The sequence below is a fragment of the Crinia signifera genome, chromosome 12, assembly GCF_055691185.1.
Source record: "Crinia signifera chromosome 12, ASM5569118v1, whole genome shotgun sequence".
In the NCBI taxonomy this organism is placed as follows: Eukaryota; Metazoa; Chordata; class Amphibia; order Anura; family Myobatrachidae; genus Crinia; species Crinia signifera.
The window spans coordinates 70,193,393-70,217,884 of record NC_139228.1 but is presented as its reverse complement, the minus strand read 5'-3'; the positions used below and the strand labels follow the sequence as shown (position 1 = coordinate 70,217,884).

The following is a 24,492-nucleotide window of genomic DNA, read 5'->3' as shown; positions in this document are numbered from 1 at the left end:
TCTATTTCACAAGGGATGTTGCTATGGGCAACCAATCAGATTGTATTTCTTATTTATTTAGCACCTTCTAGAAGATAATCAATCGGATTGGTTTCCCCTAGCAACATCGCATGTGAAATAGAACTCCGATCTTAGTAAATTTGGCCTGTAGGCTCAATGAGATTGATCATTATTGTAAATAAATGCTACAAAACAGCCAAATATTCCGGCGCTTATAACTCAAGAGTAACCGCGCCGCCGGTAATTGTAATTAATGTTTCTACATTGAAACTGTTTATTTTTAACATCCATTCCCAGAAAATGTTCATTGAAATATCCCGTCCCGGCGAAATCCCTCCGTGACAATGCAGACGGCACGAACTCTGCCCTTTGGCACAGAACGGATTAAAAAAAAATAAATAAACCAGAGTTCGTCTCATCACATCTAAATACAAGTAGTTTTCGTTCCACGGGACGGAATTAGACCAAGCGCAAAACACCAAGTTTTTGTCATGGCTGATTTCACTGTCTTGATACAGTTGAGTTTTTCCGTCTCTTTGTCAGTCCCGGGACAGAGGGAAAGTGGTTATTAGCTGTCAAACAGCCGCCCCTCGGGCAACAACTCGTCATCTTTCATTTAACTGCTTAGTGAGCCGGTTGCAGAAAATATGTCGTTGTGTTTTATCTTCGTTACATGGAACATGTCCAGTCCAAATACCAGCAGTGCTGACCTGGGGATTAAGTATCATGTTCATTTGCTTTAAAAGTGCACACATTGTTTTTCTAAGAGTATTACATCCTCCTTAATTCAATTAGGGGAAGCTCGGGGATGGACGATTGGTACAGTTATTATTAATGCCAGACACTAAACTGAACATTGGGGCTGATTCAGGTCTGTTCACTAGGCTGCGTATACTCACAGCTTAGCGAACAGGTCAGCTCCGCCCACAGCCCTGCCGGACTCCCCCGCCGCCCGCATCCCCTAGCTAGCATGCTAGGGGGTGTGTACGAGAACATATCTCGTTGCATGCGGGCAAAGGGGAGAGAAATCATTCGATGGTCCCTCACCATCAAGTGATTTTTCTTACCATCGGTAATAATAATCAGTCTAAACTGACTTTTATCTCCGCCGCAGATCGCCGAAAAAGCGGCCGGTGCTGTCATCATGTGATGTCTGCCTCCCTCCCCGAGCAGGCATTGACCCGCCCCTTTCCCTCCCCTGCAAACGCATAGGCGATTGCACAGGGGGTCTGCACATTCGCATATTTGTGCATGCGCAGACCCCCCACCATCGAAAACAAATCGTTCTGAATCAGCCCCATCATGTGTTGCAATTGCAGCAAGGCCTTTAAGAAATACATTTCCACAATGGTATCACCCAATTGCTGTATGAACAGTATGCTCTATGGGGGGGATTCAATTGTTCATGGGTGTCGCTATAATGAATGGGAGCCCAATGTTGCAATTCAAGTGTACCAGGTGCCCATTAATGATTGCGCTTGTCGTGCCCTTAATAGAAGTTTAGGTGCCCAAACCACAGACCTTTCGCACTCTCCGTGCCTGTGGGAGGGGCATGGCTTAGCGAGGGTGCTGAAGATACTGGGTTGCCCTCTTTCTGGCAGCAGTGCCGGCTCCTACACTGTGACAGGAGCCAGCTGCTGCTTGTAATATTACAGTGCAGCAGCCGGCTCCTATCACTGAGCAGGAGCCAGCATTTTGGTGTCACCCCTAAGCAGATGACACCTGGGTGTGGCCTACACTCTCCTTGTGATGCCTCTGCCTCAGCTAATATCAGTGACAAGGGGCACTAATCTTAAAATACCAATTGATTTAATGTGAAAAATGCACGAGAAATATTAAATTGACACTTATGTGAGTTAAATACATACCTCCCAACATGACCCATTCCAGGAGGGACAGAATGCTCTGTTTATGGACTTCCCTCTTAATATATGATTGCCATCACCTGTTTTAAACTGGTTAATTGATAAGAAAGGTGATTCAGCACAGGTGATATCAATCATGAATTAAGTCCAGAAACAGAGCATTGTGTCCCTCATGGAGCGGGTCATGTTGGGAGGTATGTAAATATAGTAACTTTTTCCTTTATAACTGCTCAACAACTATGTATGGTGGATAGTTATAATCCCAAAACTGTCATGAACCTGGCTATTCTTGTATACCTGTCCATAGGCGAATCTAGAATTATGGTAATGGGTGGTCCTAGATCTAGACATAACAGTAGGGGGACCTTTGCGTGGCGTAGCTGCGCATCAAAAAGGGGGCGTGGCCTCAAGGAAAGGAGGCGTGGCATCACAAAAAGGGGGTGTGGTATTACACTTTAGACCATACACAGTAATGCCCATTACACATTTTAGCAAACTCCGTAATACCCATTACACATAAAGCCACACGCCATAATGCCAATTACACATAAGGCCACACACCATAATGCCCATTACACATTGTGCCACACATCATGATGCCCATTACATACTATATAACAAACCGTAATGCCCGTTACATATTTGCCACATAAGTGCTGCTTACCTATGTGCTCATTGCTAGGGGGTTCTTGCTTGATGGCACCATAGTACCCATTACACATGATGCCGCACACCATAGTACCCATTACACATGATGCCGCACACCATAGTACCCATTACACATGATGCCGCGCACCATAGTACCCATTACACATGATGCTGCACACATAATGTCCCTTACACATGATGCTGCACACATAATGCCGCTTACACATGATGCTGCACACCGTAATGCCCCTTACACATTAAGCCACACATTATGCGTAATGCCCCCACATACCGCCACTTGTAGCGTCCCTTAAGCAATGCCCCCAAAAGTGCCACTTACTGTAAATTTTTATATGAGCCTTCGCTGCTGCTGCAGGGAGAGATGGAGAGCGGTGCAGCTGCTTCTATGGGGAGAGGAGCAGAGCGCAGCGCAGAGCACGCTCCCACTCCCCTCCTGGTGTCCCCTCTAGCCGAGTGGACATTTGAAATATTGTGCATGCTGTTGTTGTGCGTGACGTCGGGGGAGCACGCCGGGCGCCGGCACCACATGATTAAAGGGGGGGGGGGCGGGCTGAGGTGAAAGCGGGGAAAAGAATTGGAGCGGAAGCTGCAGGGGTGACAGTCATTGACAGCTGGGCAGAGAGCAGGCGGCTGCCCGGCTGTATTCAGAGCACTGCAGGTCGCGGCTGTTTGAAATAATACCCCTTTCACACCAGAAAATGCAGGGATTTACCTGGGAATATGGTCCCAGGATCATGCAGGGACATTCCCAGGCTGACCCCTTATACACCAGCATAGTCCCTGCATTTTCTGGTGTGAGAGGGAGAGACAACCACTCCCCTCTCCCTACCCCCCTTTAACCAACCAGCTATATCTTCGGAATCAACTGACCCATTTACATGAGACCAGTATCATATTGAAGAACTTTTGAGTTGGCTTCGAATGATTTTGGTCCCGTAAAACTGGTTCCAGAGAAATCTGCCCTCAAAGAACATAAACAGTCATGAAATTACATTTAAGAAATGAAAAGAAAAAAAAAAACGGTTTAACCTCAATATCCCTGGAATCAATTAACCCATATGGATCCAGACTGGTATCAGATTAAAGGCCCAGCGATTTGGGTTCGACTGAAATCAACCTCGAGCTTCAGTGATGCTGCAGGGGGAACTGGCAGCCATTGAACTGGGTGGGGGTCGGAATTAGCGGGTCCCATGTTATCCTATAGGGAAAACGTTCCAGCTTTGCCTGGCAGTATCTCCGGTTCCCAGGGGGCTAGAGACACGGGGCTGGGCTCGTTGGAAATACCCATCCCTCAGCTACAAAATGGGCTAATGGGTGGTCCTGTGCACCCCCGGACCACCCCCTAGATTCGCCTATGTACCTGTCTTGTTCATGTGAACTCAGATATCTGCTTGGAATCTTCCCTTTAGTCTGCAGCGTTTCTGGATTTCTCCATGCAGACTTCAGTGTGAGGCTGTGTGCTGCTGCTGCTGCATTAATGCTGGAACACCTGTGAGACCTCAGATCAGCTATAGTATTAACCATTCGTTTGTCTGTTTGCTGAAGCTGCTAGCTCTTCTATTATGAACAGATGGTAATTCTGCATAGGTGTGAGCACAGGGTGTGCTAGGTGCAGGGGCGTATCAGGGCCCCTATGTACCAACCATTGATTATAAATGAATATAACACAATACAGGTGGGCTGCCTCTATGGTAAGTATACCCTTGGCTAGGTGTGCACAGGCACAACCTAATGTACACTCCCAGCACCGCACACTATTTGCCACGCTGATGCCACGCCCCCCACCGCATCATGCCTGCCCCTGTCGCTCACATGGAGTCCTATGCTGCTGCTCTACCCAGTTGATCTCCCCAGACTGTAGCCACGCCCCCCCACCGCATTTTGCCCTGAGCTGAGTTCCTTATAAGTGCAATGACATCATGCCTCATATTTACGCCTGCCCACTCTCTCTCCCCCCTGTTGTGTGCTGTGCTGCCTGTGCCTGGTGGAGGAGGAGGCTGCTTCTGTGCTTACCTCCGAGGAGTCTTATACACTGGATAATAACTGTATAGTTACATTAACTTCTATCAGAACCTTCCGTCAGACTGTGAGTGTATACGTATATGCCAGATTTAATTATAATTGCTACATTAGCAGCAATAGCTCAGCCTTCATATAAATATTGGCATGTTATCCCTAGTATCACTATAGAGAGCAGCAGGGGCGCTTCAAGAGAGGAGGAGGCCTCTGTGCACCCTCCTCTGGCTGAGCCCCCTCCTCTCTCCTGGCTGACCAGTGCAATAGAGTCTGAGCACTAGAACGCTCAGACTCTATTGCCCATTTTCCCGATGATTACAGCAGCACTGCTGCCTTCATCGTAGGACTCCGGAGAATAAGTATTAAGAAACGGGTGCAGTGTGCACTGTGTGGACCCCCCTGGGACTCGGTAGTCCGTGTGCACTACACACATTGGGGCAGATGTATTAAGCCTTAACAAGAGATAAATGCAAGGGTGATAAGGAGAGATAAACGTCTGGCCAATCAGCTCCTTACTGACTTTTTTCAAACACAGGGTGTAACATGGCAGTTAGCAGGTGATTGGCTAGGCATTTATCTCTCCTTATCACCCTTGCGTTATCTCTTGTCAAAGCTTAATACATCTGCCCCAATGCACCTATTCTGAACTCGCCACTGGAGCGCTGGTTCCTTGTAGACAATGCCATATACACCCATTATAAGAGCACTGCTCTCATTGAATTTAATTATTCTGTTGATTCAACGTTGACTACCTTTAGATGCTAATTACACTGTATGGGGGTGGGGCTGTCAGTCACAGAGCTCCGCCTTCAAATTACGGGATTCGTGGGTCCGTGAGGAGGTTACTAGGAAGCGGGTGAGATGTAGAAGATTACTAGAGGTGTTTACAATTGTAAAGTGCAAGGGAATCTGCTGCGCTATATAAGAAACTGTAAATAAAGTAATAAATGTTATAGAGGTGCCTCCACATCATGCAGTGTAAGGGACAGAGCGGGGCTGCTGCATATGACCGGTGGAAGCAGCTTCTTCTACCAAGTTTGCTGTGTGTGTGAATCTGAACCCTCAATCAGTGCCCTGGACCAGAGAGCAGCTGCCAGGAAGAAGAGACAGGTGCCTTACCATGAGGTGGGCTGTGTACTTATTTATCATGCTATGTTTAACCTTTTCCTGAACTCTTATTTATATAAAAGACTATCTACAGTGCTAAACACATGTATTAATATTATAAAAAGACCAATGTTTACATTAATGTCCAGGGTCATTACTAGGTTATTCTACCGCTCCCCCAAACCAGAGCAGCTGCCGGTACGCAAGCTCTGATTGGCTCAACAGCCATCTTGAGTTGAAGAAGCCTGCTCTCTGGGCCCTCTGGGCAGCAGCTCAGTGGAAGAGGAGATGGGGGAGCAGGAGCCGGGTTACGGTAAGCCAGATGAGGAGGGGGGGGCCCAGACTGGAAATGAGTCCCGTGCCCCAAAATTCCTGATGGCGGCCTGCACCTTCTAGAAATCCAGTGTTTGCCACTACGTACATATACTGCAAAATATACACAAACGCTTAATGATGTGAGTACAGTTTTGAATAAGTGTGTTTGCCGGTAAAAGCTGTTGATCCCACATGCCCAAGCTGCTTATCCTCCACCGTTTCCTCCAGCAAAATCATTTTAACCCACCATTCTGCTAACAATCTAGTGTTGACATGATTAAAGTCTACAAAATACACCGCACGGAAGAAAAACGGTTCTTCTCTCCACCAAGGCTCCCATAAGGGGCTTCAATGGGAAAAGTAAAAGCGTTACGTCTTTAGAATTTGATTGAGAAGGTAGCTGCAAGCCTTGTCCTCTTTATCCTGCCTTAAATCAGTGGTGCTGCAATGGTATTATCTCCTGTAATCCTCACTGAGAGATAAACCTTTATTCACTGCACATTTATTTCCTCTACATCATCTGCTCTTTCACTGGGAACATTGCAGGGACTGACCCGAGATCATATTCCCGGAGAACATATGGGATCCTGCTTAGTGAATGAAAGGGCGTTCCCTGGGGATCTGTTCCGCAGGATGAACCTGGGATACCGCAGGTCAGGTAGCGAGCGAGAAATAATTCAGAATAAAATGTCTGCAACGCGCACTGTGGAAGCTCAAAAACCATTTAACGGATAATTTATTCCCGTCCTGTTGGATTGTGCGGCAGTTGAACGGATAAAATAATGTATTGTGAAACGGATGTATAGATCTTTGCTTGGCTTACGTGCAGGACTGTACAACATTAACCAAACAGTAGGAAATAATGGACATTGGAGAGACATCGGAGAATGAGTATTCTGGGGGATTTATAGCTATCCAGTGACTTTTCTAAGGGGCATGACCTCTGTATATAATATATTAATAAAAGGCTAAATAATCATCATTGCTATGAGGTGAAGTACCGCTAGTGACCACTAGATGCCACTCAACAGACCAAACTTTGGGCGGGATGTTGTAACATCCGCAGCCCATTATCGCTCCCCTTCGCCGGCCACCGCATTTTTAATAACGGCATATGCTTTAACATATGCGGTTATTAACGCAAGGGACAGCTCTTGTGATAAGAGATGTCCCTTGCGATGCGGTGCCGGCACTGGACTTCCGGGTCTGTGAGCCGGGAGTCCATCTGCACATGCGCAGAGTGACGGTGCCGGCCGCAGGGCATGCTGGGAGGGATCCGTGACGGATCCCTCAAACAGCGCTGCGGTAAGAAGCCCATAGGCTTCTGCAGGGAATCGCCAGCTTTTGCTGGTGATTCCCTCCGCAGTGGCAGCGCAGTGGGGGTTAGAGCATACAGAAATGCGGTAAAAACCCTGATAACAGGGTTTTTACCGCATTTCTGTGTTAGAGAATCGCCCCCATAGTGTGCTAAAAGATGTCATAACAGGAAGAGAAAACAATATTTGCAGGGACACTGATCTGTGGAACACTTGCTGGATATGGAGAGAGAGAGCTGTGAAGACAGAGATTGGAGGTAGGAGCAGATAGGGCCTGGGGGTGGTGTGGAGAATTTGTGGGCTAAAAACTGTCACAGCGCAAAGTGAAAGTACACTGCAGAAGTTGTCATTTTGACAGGCTTTTAACTAGTGTGTATATAATGCACTTTGGGACAAATGTATTAAGCCTTAACAAGTGAGAAAATGGATAAAGATTGTTAAAGTACCAAGGCAATGAAATCCTACCTGTCATTTCTCAAACACAACCTGTAATATGAGAGCTGATTGGCTGGTACTTTATCACTCTCCATTTTATCACTTAAGGCTTAATACATTTGGCCCTTTATGTCTAATCTGGATGTATAGAAAAGTTGGGGACCTAAGCTTTCATAAAAAGGTTAAACCTTTGGTCCAGCATCCGCTGGCATCCATCAGGACATACGGCAGGTAGTGGTTGACTCATGCACACTGCCATATTACAGCAAGATGCTCAGTATTGCAGCTTATTTGACACAGTAGTGACCTTGATGCAGATAATTGTTTCTTCTGAAAGTCGTTGCTTGGGGTTACATATTCTCGCTGCATGGAGATTCTTGCTGGTTGACAGACGTTTACATGCTTGTTGACAGGGGAATACATGCTCGATGTCAGGGTGGTTGTGTGTTGTTGCCAGGGGGGTTACATGCTCCTTGCAAAGGGGGGGGGGGGTTACACGCTCATTGCCAGTGGGTTACTGCTCAGAGCTCACCAGCGCTCCCAGAATCTGCACCTAGATGTAACGCTGGGCACGCTGCCTTCCCCTGATCGGCGCTAGAGGTCTAGTAGTTCCCCCCTAGGACCCAGCGTCCCAGGCTACAGCCTTATCAACCTATTTGTTATTCAGGCCCTGGCCACACCCCCTGAAAAGTACCGGGGGGCCGGTCAGACTCCGTACTGCCCTGACTATTCCATTTAAGATTAATTTCAGGAAAACTGTTGCGTATTCTCATTATCAATGAAAATTTTATAAACTCCCAAACGTTTCTTTCTCCAAGTGTATAACTTCAGTCTGAGCCTGATTCTTTGTAATTCTCATATTTTCTGTAAGGGGAAATTGGGGATAAAGGGCAGGGTTAGAACAAGTGCATCTGTGGCCTTGCATTAATGTGATAGTGGTCTGTGGCAGGTAATGCGTGCTAGCATTAGCAGGAACACATTCCCATCAGACGTTCTCAGACAGAGAGGAAATCAGGAAACTCGCTCATTTGAGTATATTGTGGCTAAACGTGTTTCAAAATAAGCAACAGAGAAGTTGGACGGGGATCAAGTATTTCCCTACCTTAGCATTGCTTGTGACATGCCAAACTGTGCACGGGCAGATTCTTGTCTGGGTTCAAATCAGAGTCAGGAGCTGCATCCAGGTGACGGCGTTGGCTTGCGCGACTGCGCTGCCCTGGCAAGGATTGGGCACTTAACCCAGCGCCTGCCGGAACTGCTAGAAATGTTCCGAAAATCAACACACAAATGAACCTCTCCGAAATGTAACAGAATGACAGACAAGAGTTAAATTAAATCTCGTTTGCATCTCCATCCATTTCTGAGAGGTTGATTTAAGAGATCTGATAGATTTTACACAAACAGAACAGAAGTGACAAAAACATTTCTTACGTTCGCATGGCCGGATCCAAGGAGGGGTGACAGGGGCTGTAGTCATGGGGCCCCCAACCAGGGGGTGGAGTGGCTCTTAAAACCGGCCCAGTAGCCGGGGGGGGGGGGGGGGGCGGTGGCATCGGCGGTATGCCTGGGCCGGGGGGTGACGGTATGCCCGGGGGGGGGGGGGGCGGGCGACTCACCTGCTGCTGCTCCCGTTCCTGGGAACGGGAGCTGGGAGCCTTTTGCTGCCATTTTGGAGTTGGGCAAAGTGCTGCGGCCGCTGCCCGTGGCCCAGTCAGCCCATGAGGGAGAGCGGCCGGCCCCTTTTAATGACTTTTGGCTTGGTTTCCCAGTGGGCCAATCCGCCCCCTGAATCATGCACGCTGCTGGTACTGAAATCGGAGTACAGAATGACTGAGCTGTTTCCAATTTACCCGCTACACAGTCGCTGCCAGCACTGCCAGACAAGGCCACTGTCAGCCTCTACAGCGACCGATGGATTTCCCAGAAGCTGAGAGTGAGGCTGCACCATTTCACTCAGTCTCAGCTCCTTCTTCAGCGGAACCAGCAGTGTGTGATTGGCAGGCTGTGGGCTATGTAGTACCAGACATATCAGTTACTGGGAATTATTCTGGTTGGTTTGCAAAAGCAAACGCCTTCATTAATGGACAACACCATGCTGAACTGCAGGAGGGGCAGATGTAACATGCTCAGCGAGATTTATTTATTTATGAACAGTTTCTTATATAGCACACACATATGCCGCAGAGCTGTACAGAGAATGTTTGGAGCTTACAATATATATTCACTACCACATGTACATGCACACACATTCATTTTAGGGTTCATTTTTGTTGGGAGACAATTAATCTACCAGTATATTTTGGGATTGTGGGAGGAAACCGGAGTACCCAAAGGAAACCCACGCAAGCACAGGAAGAATATACAAACTCAGCACAGTTAGGGCCATAGCAGGAATCAAACCCATGACCCAGTGCTGTGAGGCAGTAATGCTCACCATTACACAGTCCGTGCTGCCGATTTGTGTGCGTTATTTTGTTTCTGTGCAGGGTAAATACTAACTGCTTTATTTTTGCACTGCAATATCAGTTTGAACATACCCCACCCAAATGTAACTCTCTCTACACATGTTGCATCTGCCCCGCCTGCAGCCCAGCATGGTTTTGTCCATTAAAGAAGGTGTTTGCTTTTGCAAACCAACCAGGCTCCCAATTGTATTTATTCCGGAAACAAACAGGGTTATTTAATCCAGAAACAAAATCATGTACATCAGCCTTATACAGAATTCTAGAGCAATACTGCAAATCATTATGCAAATAAACCATTAAATACATCTATTATATTTACAATATGCTGTATCAATTTTCTTACAGCAAAACGAAAAATAGATTAGCTGAACAGTGGGGCGGGTTTTGGATGGTTCTAGATTCTAGAAACCTCCAGGGACTTGCACACCTGCTTATAATGAGCTTAACATTTTACCCTATTTCCTAAATAAATAACCAGGTTATTGTATTTGTTAAGGCTGCAAACTTATTAGTATCTGTAAATGTATAGATTTATTGTCCTAAAGCTGCTAATGCAATAGAGAGAGGCTCTGGGAGCGAGACATTACTACGCATGAGTTTATCCCACCTCTAACACTAGGTGGTCTTCTTAAAATAAATAGTTTAGTGAATGGCCCTGCGTAGCACTAATTGGCCAACTGTTAAAGCCAATTTCATTGTTTGTGCTATTACAAGTGTAAATAAAGGTGGGATTACCAGCGGCAAATAGATTAGGGGTTTACATTTAAACATTTAGCAGCTAATTTCAGCGCAAACAATGTGCTAATAGATTTTTTTTTCATTAACAAGTGGACATTACCAGTTCCTGGGCATCGTAATAGTTACGTATCACTTGCAGACGTAGTTGAAAATAACATATAAAAACTGATACTGTTTAACTGTTAAGATTTACTTTTTTCTCTCCTCTACCACTTGATTAGGCTTTTTATTTATGAGTTCCCATCGAAATATCCACAGTATTTAAGAGTGGCGTGGCAGTGAGCGGTATGCGTGTCCTTATATTAATAAATAGCGTAGGAGTAGTGTGCTGTCAGGAATCAGGTCCCTCTGTGTCTGGCCGCTGGCTGTGTACTGTCTCCGGTAGCGGAGGAGTAGTGTGCTGTCAGGAATCGGGTCCCTCTGTGTCTGGCCGCTGGCTGTGTACTGTCTCCGGTAGCGGAGGAGTAGTGTGCAGCCAGAAATCAGGCCCCCCCTGTGTCTGGCCGCTGGCTGTGTACTGTCTCCGGTAGCGGAGGAGTAGTGTGCAGCCAGAAATCAGGCCCCTCTGTGTCTGGCCGCTGGCTGTGTACTGTCTCCGGTAGCGGAGGAGTAGTGTGCAGCCAGAAATCAGGCCCCCCCTGTGTCTGGCCGCTGGCTGTGTACTGTCTATGGTAGCGGAGGAGTAGTGTGCGGTCAGGAATCGGGTCCCTCTGTGTCTGGCCGCTGGCTGTGTACTGTCTCCGGTAGCGGAGGAGTAGTGTGCAGCCAGAAATCAGGTCCCTCTGTGTCTGGCCGCTGGCTGTGTACTGTCTCCGGTAGTGGAGGAGTAGTGTGCGGTCAGGAATCGGGCCCCTCTGTGTCTGGCCGCTGGCTGTGTACTGTCTCTGGTAGCGGAGGAGTAGTGTGCGGTCAGGAATCGGGTCCCTCTGTGTCTGGCCGCTGGCTGTGTACTGTCTCCGGTAGTAGAGGAGCAGTGTGCGGTCAGGAATCAGGCCCCCCCTGTGTCTGGCCGCTGGCTGTGTGCTGTCTCCGGTAGCGGAGGAGTAGTGTGCGGTCAGGAATAGGGCCCCTCTTTGTCTGGCCGCTGGCTGTGTACTGTCTCCGGTAGCGGAGGAGTAGTGTGCGGTCAGGAATCGGGTCCCTCTGTGTCTGGCCGCTGGCTGTGTACTGTCTCCGGTAGCGGAGGAGTAGTGTGCAGCCAGAAATCAGGTCCCTCTGTGTCTGGCCGCTGGCTGTGTACTGTCTCCAGTAGCGGAGGAGTAGTGTGCGGTCAGGAATCGGGTCCCTCTGTGCCTGGCCGCTGGCTGTGTACTGTCTCCGGTAGCGGAGGAGTAGTGTGCGGTCAGGAATCGGGTCCCTCTGTGTCTGGCCGCTGGCTGTGTACTGTCTCCGGTAGTGGAGGAGTAGTGTGCTGTCAGGAATCGGGCCCCTCTGTGTCTGGCCGCTGGCTGTGTACTGTCTCCGGTAGCGGAGGAGTAGTGTGCGGTCAGGAATCGGGTCCCTCTGTGTCTGACCGCTGGCTGTGTACTGTCTCCGGTAGCGGAGGAGTAGTGTGCGGTCAGGAATCGGGTCCCTCTGTGTCTGACCGCTGGCTGTGTACTGTCTCTGGTAGAAGGGGAGTAGTGTGCGGTCAGGAATCGGGTCCCTCTGTGTCTGGCCGCTGGCTGTGTACTGTCTCCGGTAGCGGAGGAGTAGTGTGCGGTCAGGAACCGGGCCCCTCTGTGTCTGGCCGCTGGCTGTGTACTGTCTCCGGTAGTGGAGGAGTAGTGTGTGGTCAGGAATCGGGTCCCTCTGTGTCTGACCGCTGGCTGTGTACTGTCTCTGGTAGAAGGGGAGTAGTGTGCGGTCAGGAATCGGGTCCCTCTGTGTCTGACCGCTGGCTGTGTACTGTCTCTGGTAGAAGGGGAGTAGTGTGCGGTCAGGAATCGGGTCCCTCTGTGTCTGGCCGCTGGCTGTGTACTGTCTCCGGTAGCGGAGGAGTAGTGTGCGGTCAGGAACCGGGCCCCTCTGTGTCTGGCCGCTGGCTGTGTACTGTCTCCGGTAGTGGAGGAGTAGTGTGTGGTCAGGAATCGGGTCCCTCTGTGTCTGGCCGCTGGCTGTGTACTGTCTCCGGTAGCGGAGGAGTAGTGTGCGGTCAGGAATAGGGCCCCTCTGTGTCTGGCCGCTTGCTGTGTACTGTCTCCGGTAGCGGAAAAGTAGTGTGCGGTCAGGAATCGGGCCCCTCTGTGTCTGGCCGCTGGCTGTGTACTGTCTCCGGTAGCGGAGGAGTAGTGTGCGGTCAGGAATCGGGTCCCTCTGTGTCTGACCGCTGGCTGTGTACTGTCTCTGGTAGAAGGGGAGTAGTGTGCGGTCAGGAATCGGGTCCCTCTGTGTCTGGCCGCTGGCTGTGTACTGTCTCCGGTAGCGGAGGAGTAGTGTGCGGTCAGGAACCGGGCCCCTCTGTGTCTGGCCGCTGGCTGTGTACTGTCTCCGGTAGTGGAGGAGTAGTGTGTGGTCAGGAATCGGGTCCCTCTGTGTCTGGCCGCTGGCTGTGTACTGTCTCCGGTAGCGGAGGAGTAGTGTGCGGTCAGGAATAGGGCCCCTCTGTGTCTGGCCGCTTGCTGTGTACTGTCTCCGGTAGCGGAAAAGTAGTGTGCGGTCAGGAATCGGGCCCCTCTGTGTCTGGCCGCTGGCTGTGTACTGTCTCCGGTAGCGGAGGAGTAGTGTGCGGTCAGGAATAGGGCCCCTCTGTGTCTGGCCGCTTGCTGTGTACTGTCTCCGGTAGCGGAAAAGTAGTGTGCGGTCAGGAATCGGGCCCCTCTGTGTCTGGCCGCTGGCTGTGTACTGTCTCCGGTAGCGGAGGAGTAGTGTGCGGTCAGGAATCGGGTCCCTCTGTGTCTGGCCGCTGGCTGTGTACTGTCTCCGGTAGTGGAGTAGTGTGCGGTCAGGAATCGGGCCCCTCTGTGTCTGGCCGCTGGCTGTGTACTGTCTCCGGTAGCGGAAAAGTAGTGTGCGGTCAGGAATCGGGCCCCTCTGTGTCTGGCCGCTGGCTGTGTATGGTCTCCGGTACCGGAGGAGTAGTGTGCGGTCAGGAATCAGGCCCCCCTGTGTTTGGCCGCTGGCTGTGTACTGTCTCCGGTAGTAGAGGAGTAATGTGCGGTCAGGAATCGGGTCCCTCTGTGTCTGGCCGCTGGCTGTGTACTGTCTCCGGTAGCGGGGGAGTAGTGTGCGGTCAGGAATCGGGCCCCTCTGTGTCTGGATGCTGGCTGTGTACTGTCTCCGGTAGCGGAAGAGTAGTGTGCGGTCAGGAATCGGGTTCCTCTGTGTCTGGCCGCTGGCTGTGTACTGTCTCCGGTAGCGGAGGAGTAGTGTGTGGTCAGGAATCGGGTTCCTCTGTGTCTGGCCACTGGCTGTGTACTGTCTCCGGTAGTGGAGGAATAGTGTGTGGTCAGGAATCAGGCCCCCCTGTGTTTGGCCACTGGCTGTGTACTGTCTCCGGTAGCGGAGGAGTAGTGTGCGGTCAGGAATCGGGCCCCTCTGTGTCTGGCCACTGGCTGTGTACTGTCTCCGGTAGTGGAGGAATAGTGTGTGGTCAGGAATCAGGCCCCCCTGTGTTTGGCCACTGGCTGTGTACTGTCTCCGGTAGCGGAGGAGTAGTGTGCAGCCAGAAATCAGGCCCCCCCTGTGTCTGGCCGCTGGCTGTGTACTGTCTCCGGGGTTCCTGCTAATGCCTGTAGGATTAATGCCGCTGCTTCCTCCACCCGTGTCAGTGTGGGGCAGATGATGTCTGGGGGCACTGCGTGTAGCTCCCAGTGGATTACTGATCTCGCAAGTGACACAACGTGGTTAATCTTCATGCAATAAAGAAGAATCCTTAGTATACTACCCATCAGAATAGGACTTTATTCCCCCAAAATGTACCTACAGTTCCATAATACAGTGATTTAAGTTTTATTTTTTTTGTGTAAAAAATTCGGTACTTGTTTAGTTTCACACGGCCGATATATTGGATGCGATATCGGCCGATATATGGTCTGATCCGATGCAATTTGTTACCTGTTCATAACCCCACTATCCACTACGCATGGAGTTGATTTTATATAGTGTGACGAGCGCAGCGTGCCACCGAGCCCGGAGCGTAGTGAGCCCCGCGAGGGGACGCGGATTACTGCGCTTCGCCACAATAGATAACATCAACTCCCTGCTTAGTGGATAGAGGGGTTATGAACAGGTAAAAAATCGCATCAGATCGGCCGATATCACATTCGATATATCAGCCGCCGTGAAACTAAACAAGTACCAAAAATTCTGTAAACAATTAGGGCTACGCCAATAGTTATAGATGAACAGAGGGGTATTACTGTCATTATTCATAGGTATAGAAAGCATGTTCCAATCAAATACACACAACTCTATCATTTCTCTGAATGGAATATGATAGGAAGCAAGTCTGGGGGGCGGGGCAATTTCTGCTACGGCAACACCGTGTCCTTTCTGTGGGTTGCCTTGAGAATGAGGAATAACGCACCTGCCCAGAACTTGCACCAGTAATGAGATAGACCTTGTCATTCATCTATAATTATTTTATTTATTAACAGTTTCTTATATAGCGCACACATATTCCGCAGCGCTGCACAGAGAATATTTGAACACTCACATCAGTCCCTGCCCCAGTGGAGCTTACACTCTATATCCCCTACCACATGTACACGCACACACAGATATTCTAGGGTTAATTTGTTTGGAACCAATTAACCTACCAGTGTATTTTTGGGTTGTGGGAGGAAATCGGAGTACCCCGAGGGAACCCACGCAAGTACGGGGAGAATATACAAACTCCACACAGTTAGGACCATGGTGGAAATCTAACTCATGACCTCAGTGCTGTGAGGCAGTAATGCTAACCATTACACCATACATCTAGATGTAGGCTATGTGTTGATGATGATGACTGCTGTATATAGGGTATGTGTTTGCTTTGTGAATGAATACAATTTATTACCCTGGTAGTTTTATTCGCCTTTTAAGGTTCACGGTAACATGTTTTCCTGTTAAGAGGATAATTAATGACATTTTCTTTTTAGGCGAGCCTTTCATTAATGTGTCCAAGGGTACTGTCCAAACCAATATTTATAATATCCGTGAGTAGTATATATTTTAACATTCATCCTGTTTTACGCACAAATCTTTCTCATTTTTTGGCCTTTTTACCATATGGAAAGAGTTTCCTGCTGCAGAGCATTAGAACCATGCCATTCTTATCTCAAACCCTGCAGAACCGTAAAGTGGAAATCACTGTAGTTACTCCAATATCTGTCTTGTGTAAGACACTGATATCCTTGTGTGCCGAGAAGCCTCAATGTGTTTATTTTATTTGCTGTTGAATGCAAAGTAGTTTAACACAATTGATTACTGCAGCCACAAATGGATCTACTTTACACCTACTCTGTATAATTAGGATGAGGAACGTTAAACAAAGGATACAGGATTTTATAGTGTGGGAAGTAGTGTCGGACTGCACCTGGCACACAAACGTCACATGCCGAGTGTTACTGCATTCTAATACTGTCGCTTTAAATTGTAGGCGTCATCACTGCGCTGGATTTGAGTAGCAAATATACATCTAATTGGTTGAGCACTAAAGGACAACTGACAGTAATTTGCAGATTTATTTTGAATGAAAAGGCATCGTAATAACATTTATTTAGAAACTGAAATCCAAATAACGCGGCAGGCCGTGTTAACTGTCAATGTACTCAGTTTAAAGGCCCCCATACACTACTGCGATATCTCCGATGGAAGAAGTCGCTGCCATCCCCCCTGAACCGCCCTAGAGCTTCCGATATATCCTTTTGCATAGGATATATTGTATGTGTTCCCATTCCCCACTGTCGGGAGGCTGTCCGAGGCTTGGTATCCAAGACAACTGTCGTGTTTGAAAAATGCCAGTTGGGAGCTGGCTGGCTGGAGCACCATTTGTTATTTGCAATGAGTTTTAAATAGCTAAACCGTATTGAAAAATGTGCCTCTATATTCTGTACTGTACTGTATTATTGATGTTTATTAACATCTCCCTGACCGTGTATATATACAGGTAAACAGTATTTATGATCCCTCATGTTGGAATGATGAGAAGCTTCCTCTGATTGTCCATCAGACTTGGCATTGAACGCGATCCGCCAGATTAGCCGCAGGCAAGTCCAAGTTAAGCTTTGTGATGTATATGATGTATATGACATATTACCGTAGCATCTCTTTTCTTGGCAGTCAGTCCGGGGAAAGTCGTTTACCAGAGTAATAAATGTCTCATAAAATACATTACAGTTCACATGCACAATTTGTAACCTTATAGACGATATCCATAAAGAGATATATTGGTTTTTAGAAAAAAAAATATATACCAACTTGCGTATTTAAAAAGACATTATACGAGAACGCTGCTGATTTTGAAAACACATGTCCACATTTATACAGAGGTCCTAATTGAGAGCCTAAATATTGGTCTAAAAATATTATAATTATTATGTTTTATGACTGACGGGCTGAGGATTGGGCACAGGTACATTTATGCATTGTAATCTCAAATGGCGGATTCAGGGGGGGGGGGGGGGGCTGCAGCACAATTCATCATTCAAATAGGGGAGCCACACCCACTGCCAGTGAGTCAGTTAGGAATGGCAGTTGGTGGAAGTGGGTGTGGCTCCCCTATTTGAATTTTGAACTGGTAATCATGAATATGAGGACTTATGTTTCGCACTGGGGATGCATGTACAAGTCTACCAGTATTTTAAACTGTACTTGCATATATGTCTAAATTGTATTGGTTTCTTACTATTGTTCCTTTATAAACTCTACTCCCCAGCGTTGCTTTTTTTTCCACTTGCATATAAACTACCAACCAACCAGCCCCCAACTGTCATTTTCACGTTCAACGGTTGTGTGCGAGTTAGGAGCTGATTGTCTCTCTCTCCAATTTATCTCTCTGTAACATTCAGGCACCTATGCATTAAACATTGGAGAGAGATGAAGTACCAGCCAACCAGCTCCTGTCCTTTTTCAAACACAGCCTGTAACATGGCAGTTAGGAGCTGATTGGCTGGTAGTTTATTTTTCTCGCTCAGCATTTTTTATTTTCACTTTATCTCTCTCTCTCCAAGGTTTAGTACAGGCAGGCACATGGGGACGTCCAGCATTTCCTGGTCTTAACCCCGAAAATGTTGGGTGCGCCCAGGAAAACGGTAGGCATCCCCTTGCGAACGGGGTTGGGAGGCTGATGTCAGCGCTCGCCTCATTCTCATAACCACACGCCGCAAATATAGGTCAGTGAAGACTGACTTATATTTGCGAACAGGGGAAAAAAATAATTTGATGGTCGGAGACCATCAAATTATTTTTGCCCCGTACACTCCCATGCCACATCAATTCGCATTGCAGCAGTGATGTTCAAGCGGCAGCGAAGTGCAGGCATTCACTCGCCTGGCTGGTGGCATTAGAGGGCTAGCCAAGCAGTGAATCGTCGCTAAGCCACTGAATCAGAACCTTAGTGAACCAGGTCCTCTGAATCAGAGCCTTATCGAATCAGTGCAACTGAACCGGAAACCTTGGTGGATCATTGCCACTGAATCAGAGCCTTAGTGAACCAGGACCCCTGAATCAGAGCCTTATCGAATCAGTGCAACTGAATCGGAACCTTTGTGGATCACTGTCACTGAATCAGCGCATTGGCGAATCAGTGTCGCTGAATCAACACCTTAATGTAAATGTGCCTTAGTGAATCAGCGCCACTGAATCAGCGCCTTGGTGAATCAGTGAGGCTGAAACAGAGCCTTGGTGAATCAGTGCCACTAAAACAGAGCCTTAGTGAATCAGTGCCACGGAACCAGAGCATTAGTAAATCTGTGTCTTAGTGAATCTGTGCCACTGATAGAGGGCCTTATTCTGGTTGGAGCGGCCAAACGTGCGTACGTTCGCTATTAACGTACGCTAGCCGCACGCGGCCGTTGGGGTTAAGTCCACCCACAACTCAGCCGCATACGTACGGGCATAAACAACGTAGAAGGGGAGTGGCGTACAAATGAGCGTACGCCAACGTACACGGACGGGCCAGCCCTTACACTCCGACAGCTGGCGTACAAATGAGCGTACGCCGCCGTTTACGGACGTCTCTCGTCCGTCTTCCCACCGCCTTCTTGCGGAGATCTGAGCGTATGCCAGCTTGCACGGACGGGTCCCTATTGTTTTCAATAGAAAAGTCAGCTTATGTCACCGCTCGTGAGAGTGAGCGTACGTCCGTGTACGCTGACATACCCTTCATATATATGGACCTGCAAATCTTGCCTTTCAACTATAATTATGAAAATTAATTAATTGATTGAATTAATTAATGTGCAAAATAGTGGTCATGGGCTTAAAACATTGCTGAAACATCCTTTGTAGGTGTTAGATGTGGTTTATGTTATTGTATCCTAAATACAAAACCTATGTTTGTATTAGAGTGAACACGTTGACACATGTCGACTTGTGTAGATTGAGTGTGCTACTGTGTAAAGTCTATGAAAGCACGTAGTGAATGTGTCTAACTGTTTAGCAAATACCTACCTTAGCATATATAAGCAGGTCTTCAAAAGATTCTTACCTTAAATTAAACAAACCTTTAAATGTCGAGAAGTATAGAAAGATAAGCTTCCAATGTGTTTGAGTGCTGTGTGTGGCTTGCAGGTAGTGAAATCATGGTTTGGACTTAATAGACTGCAGCATTGCTTATTACATTCAGGTGTATGTGTTTGAGTAGGACTCAGCGTTAATTAGCAAACTCAGGCGCACGCTGGCATGCGGTATCTGTAGGGGTGGTTTGAGATGGCGGTTGGCAGCCGCCTGTTTTGTGTCCGAAATGAACGGTGCCTTAGTCGATCGTGCGGTAGTAGCACCGCTCATTTTTGGTGCACACCCCCGTGTACGCCCATATTTACGCCCATTTTCCCTCATTATTTCGGCCGCTCCCCTCTTCACGCCCCTATGCCGCCCCCAATACCCGTACACTCGCGTACAGGTTTTTTCGCACGTAGAGACCCGTCCGTAAGCGTTGGTGAGTGGTCGCGCCTGCGCATTAGCGAATGTACGCATGCGCAGATTATAAAAAAACCCGGGACGTACGCGTACGGCCCGGCCGCTCCAACCAGAATAAGGCCCTTAGTCCCTTATTGAATCGTTGTCACTGATTCAGTGCCTTAGTGAATCAGTGCCACTGTTCAGATTACTCAGAGAGTATGTTCTAAGCAGTGGCCATGATTTCTGCTGCGCGGCCCCTAGTCTGTTGCTTTAAAAAGTAATTCAGTTGACTGATATAATTAAATTTTCATATTGAGCACAAAAAACACACAAAAAATATTGTTATTTTAAAAGGAGCAAGTCCACTCCTGAACGCAGTAACCAAATCCTCAGGAAAAGATTCGGTAACACAACCAGAGCTTGGATTTCACTTGCTGATTTAATAAAAACTAACAGGATGGATTTGGGAATATTTCATTAATCTTTCTTCCCTTTCAGTGAAAAGGAAATTAAGTCCAATCTAGTTTAAAGTATGTTTCAGTTACTATTATACAATAATCTGCCAACGTCCATTTTCTCCCTGGCAGGCTAAATACTAATTAGTCACACAAAATTCTTCCGGACCCCGTCCGTGCGTTGCAGGAAGGGCCACATCCCCGCGCCAGAGTCTGAGATATTGGAGGTTTGTGTTACGGTCTGAGCTTGTTATCTAAACCTTAAGGTGGAACTAAATCGTAAAAAATATTTTGATATGTTACAGAGGAAGAAAAACGTGTCTTTGTATGGATGTTACTCATGATACATTGCAACCGTTCCATGACAATCAGTCTCAAGTCACTGACGGATCAATAAACGGACGGCATGAAGGTTTTTTATCAGATACATTATAATCTAATTTACATATCCCGCTGTTTAAAGACAGATTTTGGTCAGTTAGGCTGTCAAATGAGCGCTACGGGGCCTACTGCTTCTTGCTGTGATGGAAATGGGGGCGAGGGCCCCGGTTATTAGACTGAACTTAGGTTTAATCATGGCTGCTGCCAAAGCTGAGCACAAAACAGCCCCAGAGTTTCCTTAAAATAAACAATTATCACGCTGATTTTCAGCATCTACCGGCCGTTATCTCGCTGATGTCAGCATCTACCAGCAGTTATCACACTGATGTCAGCATCTACCAGCTGTTATCACACTGATGTCGGCATCTACTGCCGTTATCACACTGATGTCAGCATCTACCGGCTGTTATCACACTGGTGTCAGCATCTACTGCCGTTATCACACTGATGTCAGCATCTACCGGCTGTTATCACACTGATGTCAGCATCTACCGCCGTTATCACACTGATTTCAGCTATATTTGGGAAGATGGCACATGTGGCACAAGATAGCATCATACTGGCGTTAAAGTAAATTTAACACACCCCCCCCCGCCCATGACCCCGTGCCTTACCCCTCCGCTCTGCTTCCGTAGCAGGGACCACAGCTCCCCTCCTGGCTTCTGCTGCTATGAAAATGGACCATCACAAAATGTCCGCCCCATACAGCAGACAGTTTCAGAGAACTGTCTGCTGTATGGGGGCGGACATTTTATGATAGTTTTCATAGTAGCAGAGGACAGGAGGGGAGCCGGGACGACAGCGCAGACAAGTAAATCTGCGGGACCCGGCCGCAGCACAGAAGTGGCAGAGGCATTACAAGTGGCAGAGGCATTACAATAGCTTCTCAGACCCCCGGCGCCCGCACTTAAACAGCGCCTCCCTGCTACCACGGGGTCTGCGGGGCTATTGTTATGCCACTGAAAGGCGCTGGTATGGTGCTAGAACCTTTGGTTTCACTAATTCCATATTTCAAAAGTCCCTGGCAAGATGGAGGGGGGAACAAACTGTTTGCCAGGTCCTGATTAAAGGCTCCAGGTGCCCTAGGCTAATACACATGTAGCTCCCCTTGTAATGCTGCTAAACACACGTGTATGGGCGCTCAGCATGGAATAAATGAGGAATTCATTTTATTCCTCAGCTGTCAACTGCACGGTGCCCCTTTCCCCTGTCCTAGTGCCCGAGGCCAGCCTATTGGTTAATCAGGCACTACTGTTTGCACTGGGGCGGGACCTACAATTACAACGGGCATGTACCCTTAGTCGGGCAATATGGCCACTATGGTTTAATTGTAGGACCACAGAGTATAGTATCTTCCACAGTAACAGAATTCATCTAGTTTTTTTCTTGCAGTGTTGAAAGGGATTAAATTATATTTTACACCAGCAGGAATTATAAATTTAAATTTAAGAGAAAATATGCACTTAATTCCTCTCTGTCAGCAGTGGATATTAAAGATTATTAACCAGCATATAGCCGTCTGTGCTGGTCACAAAGGTCGCTCTGTCTCCTCGCTCACCAATATTACACAGGACTTAAATCCAGATAAAAGTCTTTGGGATCATCACTGATGTTCTTGTTAGAGGGACATAATATGAATAAAGTTCAGCAATGTTCCGAATACCTGTAATAATCTGCTCATTATGACCACAGATACTGGCTTTGTGTTTTTTGCCATTTACATGAAATACCAGGTGAACTAATTGGTGTAAATCAGACAGTGGATTTATTATAAATGTAAGACTGACATCAGAATTCGCTCAGGAAACTCTAAGTCCATAATAATGGGTGGAAATGAGCCCCTTACCCAGAAGGACACCATATGAATTTCCTAGGTCGCAGACTGTCAAACCCCAGCCTATCGCTGCCCTGCTTAGAAAAGCTTATTATGTTATCATATTTTATGTTTTTAGATGGCTTTAATTTATTGGTTAATTCATTGGTTCCCTCAAATTTAAATAAATGCATTGATTCATGTTCTCTGATGTGCAAGATAATGGCAGAGGAGGTCCACTCAATATATCTTATATATATGTACTATGTAAATGCCCTGTACATTGAAGGGACTGATAAAACAGGCAGGGCCCCCCGTGTGGCAGCTGCTGATTGGTCGCCGTTCAGCAAGCTCCAATTGGCTTGTGGCCTGCACCAATTTCAAAAGCCACCAGCGCTTTGTCAGTTTCTGCTTATGAGTTGGAGGGGTATGGGTCGACCCAGTTAAGGTTGACAGTCGATAAATCGATGGCTTTTGGTAAACAGGCCATATAGGTCAACACATGGAAAAGGTTGACATGGCTAAGGTCGCTAGGGTCAAAAGGTCAACACGTCAATATGCCAACTTTGAAAAGGTCGGCCTGAAGAAGGTCAATGAGTTTTTTACTGTTTTTGGTGTCTATGTCGACTCACATCAGCATGTACCGGTCAAGGCAGAGCGAGTCGAGTCAACTGAGGATGACTTGCGAGAATATCGCCAATCGTTGGGTACCACACAGTTCAGCTCTGCACTGAGGGACGAGTGAAGCGAGCCATGCGAGGGGACACGATGTACTTATACAGGATAAGTACACCGTGTCCCCTCGCATGGCTCGCTTCACTCGTCCCTCAGTGCAGAGCTGAACTGTGTGGTACCCAAGGGCTACCATGACCTAAACTGACGGGTGGATTTTTCTAAACAATAGCATGTCACAGATCATTTCACGTTCGGGGATATTCAGACCTGACCATTGCCGTGCAAATTCCCCCCGGCGACCGTTTATCAAAAGACTGTGCATGCGTACGGATCATATCGCACAAACAAAAATTAAGCGTTTGCAAGTTGATTGACGGAAAGCCGCCAGTTGTGGTTCGCACCCGGCCTCTGGGTGTGCCAGGAAAAAACGCAGGCGTGCCCAAACGTTTTCAGGGAGGGCGTGTGACATCACCTCCAGCCTCGATCTGCACGATTCTACCCAAACGATTCGATGAGCAGGGAGTTGCGTATATGGATTTGAAGATAGACGGCGATTGACGATACTCTCGCAAGTCATTCTCAGTTGACTCGACTCGCTCTGCCTTGACTGGGACTATCTGATTGCAGGGCTGTGCAAATTCGCCCATCATCGCGATCAGGCCTGAATATCCCTTCTTTCCATGCTGCCAACATTTTCGATCTCCAGCCATCCTAGCTCAATCGGAAATGACCTCTGACCTCGTGTACACCTCCCTCTCCTCTCCAAGTTTGACCGAGCTGAAAGTCTTCTCCCAAACATAACAAACTATTTTGCATTGCCAAGCACAGCGCACATAGGAAACCTTTATATTGTTTTCCTGTTTGTGCAATCACAAGAAAATATGTCTTCTAAACAGCGTGACTGTGTTTTACAATGTGCTATCAGCGAACGTCTCCCCCGCCTGGTATTGTTTTACATCTTGGTAATATATTATTTCAATTTGTTTGCATACAATATTAATAAGTGATACGGCCGGTGTGGCGGCAGCTTGCTGAGTAAAATCATGAGAAATATTTCCTCTCATTTTAGCAAAATACTGAAATTATTGTCCCGTTTTTTTCTCTTGGTTGAGCTAGATAATCCAGGCAGATTTACATGGCTATGTATGTAGATCTAGAGTCCACCACACATAACAAATGACAATATTAAAAACAGCAAGGAGCCGCCGGCCCACG

General features: G+C 47.6%; 3 long non-coding RNA genes across 5 annotated transcripts in view; 2 read left to right on the top strand and 1 right to left on the bottom strand.

Moving 5' to 3' along the window:
- LOC146049836 (uncharacterized) overlaps nucleotides 1-3,968 on the bottom strand; it is a 97,122-nt gene extending 93,154 nt beyond the window's left edge. For both annotated transcript variants that reach the window (XR_014466216.1, XR_014466215.1), the window contains exon 1: nucleotides 3,895-3,968. This is a non-coding gene — a long non-coding RNA (uncharacterized LOC146049836). The remainder of the gene's footprint in view (nucleotides 1-3,894) is intronic.
- The window catches only part of LOC146049837 (uncharacterized), a 35,690-nt gene extending 18,589 nt beyond the window's left edge, over nucleotides 1-17,101 (top strand). Inside the window, exons 2-3 of the long non-coding RNA XR_014466217.1 lie at nucleotides 15,990-16,046; nucleotides 17,000-17,101. This is a non-coding gene — a long non-coding RNA (uncharacterized LOC146049837). The remainder of the gene's footprint in view (nucleotides 1-15,989; nucleotides 16,047-16,999) is intronic.
- Nucleotides 17,102-20,536: 3,435 nt separating this feature from the next.
- The window catches only part of LOC146050705 (uncharacterized), an 89,215-nt gene continuing 85,259 nt past the window's right edge, over nucleotides 20,537-24,492 (top strand). For both annotated transcript variants that reach the window (XR_014466349.1, XR_014466348.1), the window contains exon 1: nucleotides 20,537-20,635. This is a non-coding gene — a long non-coding RNA (uncharacterized LOC146050705). The remainder of the gene's footprint in view (nucleotides 20,636-24,492) is intronic.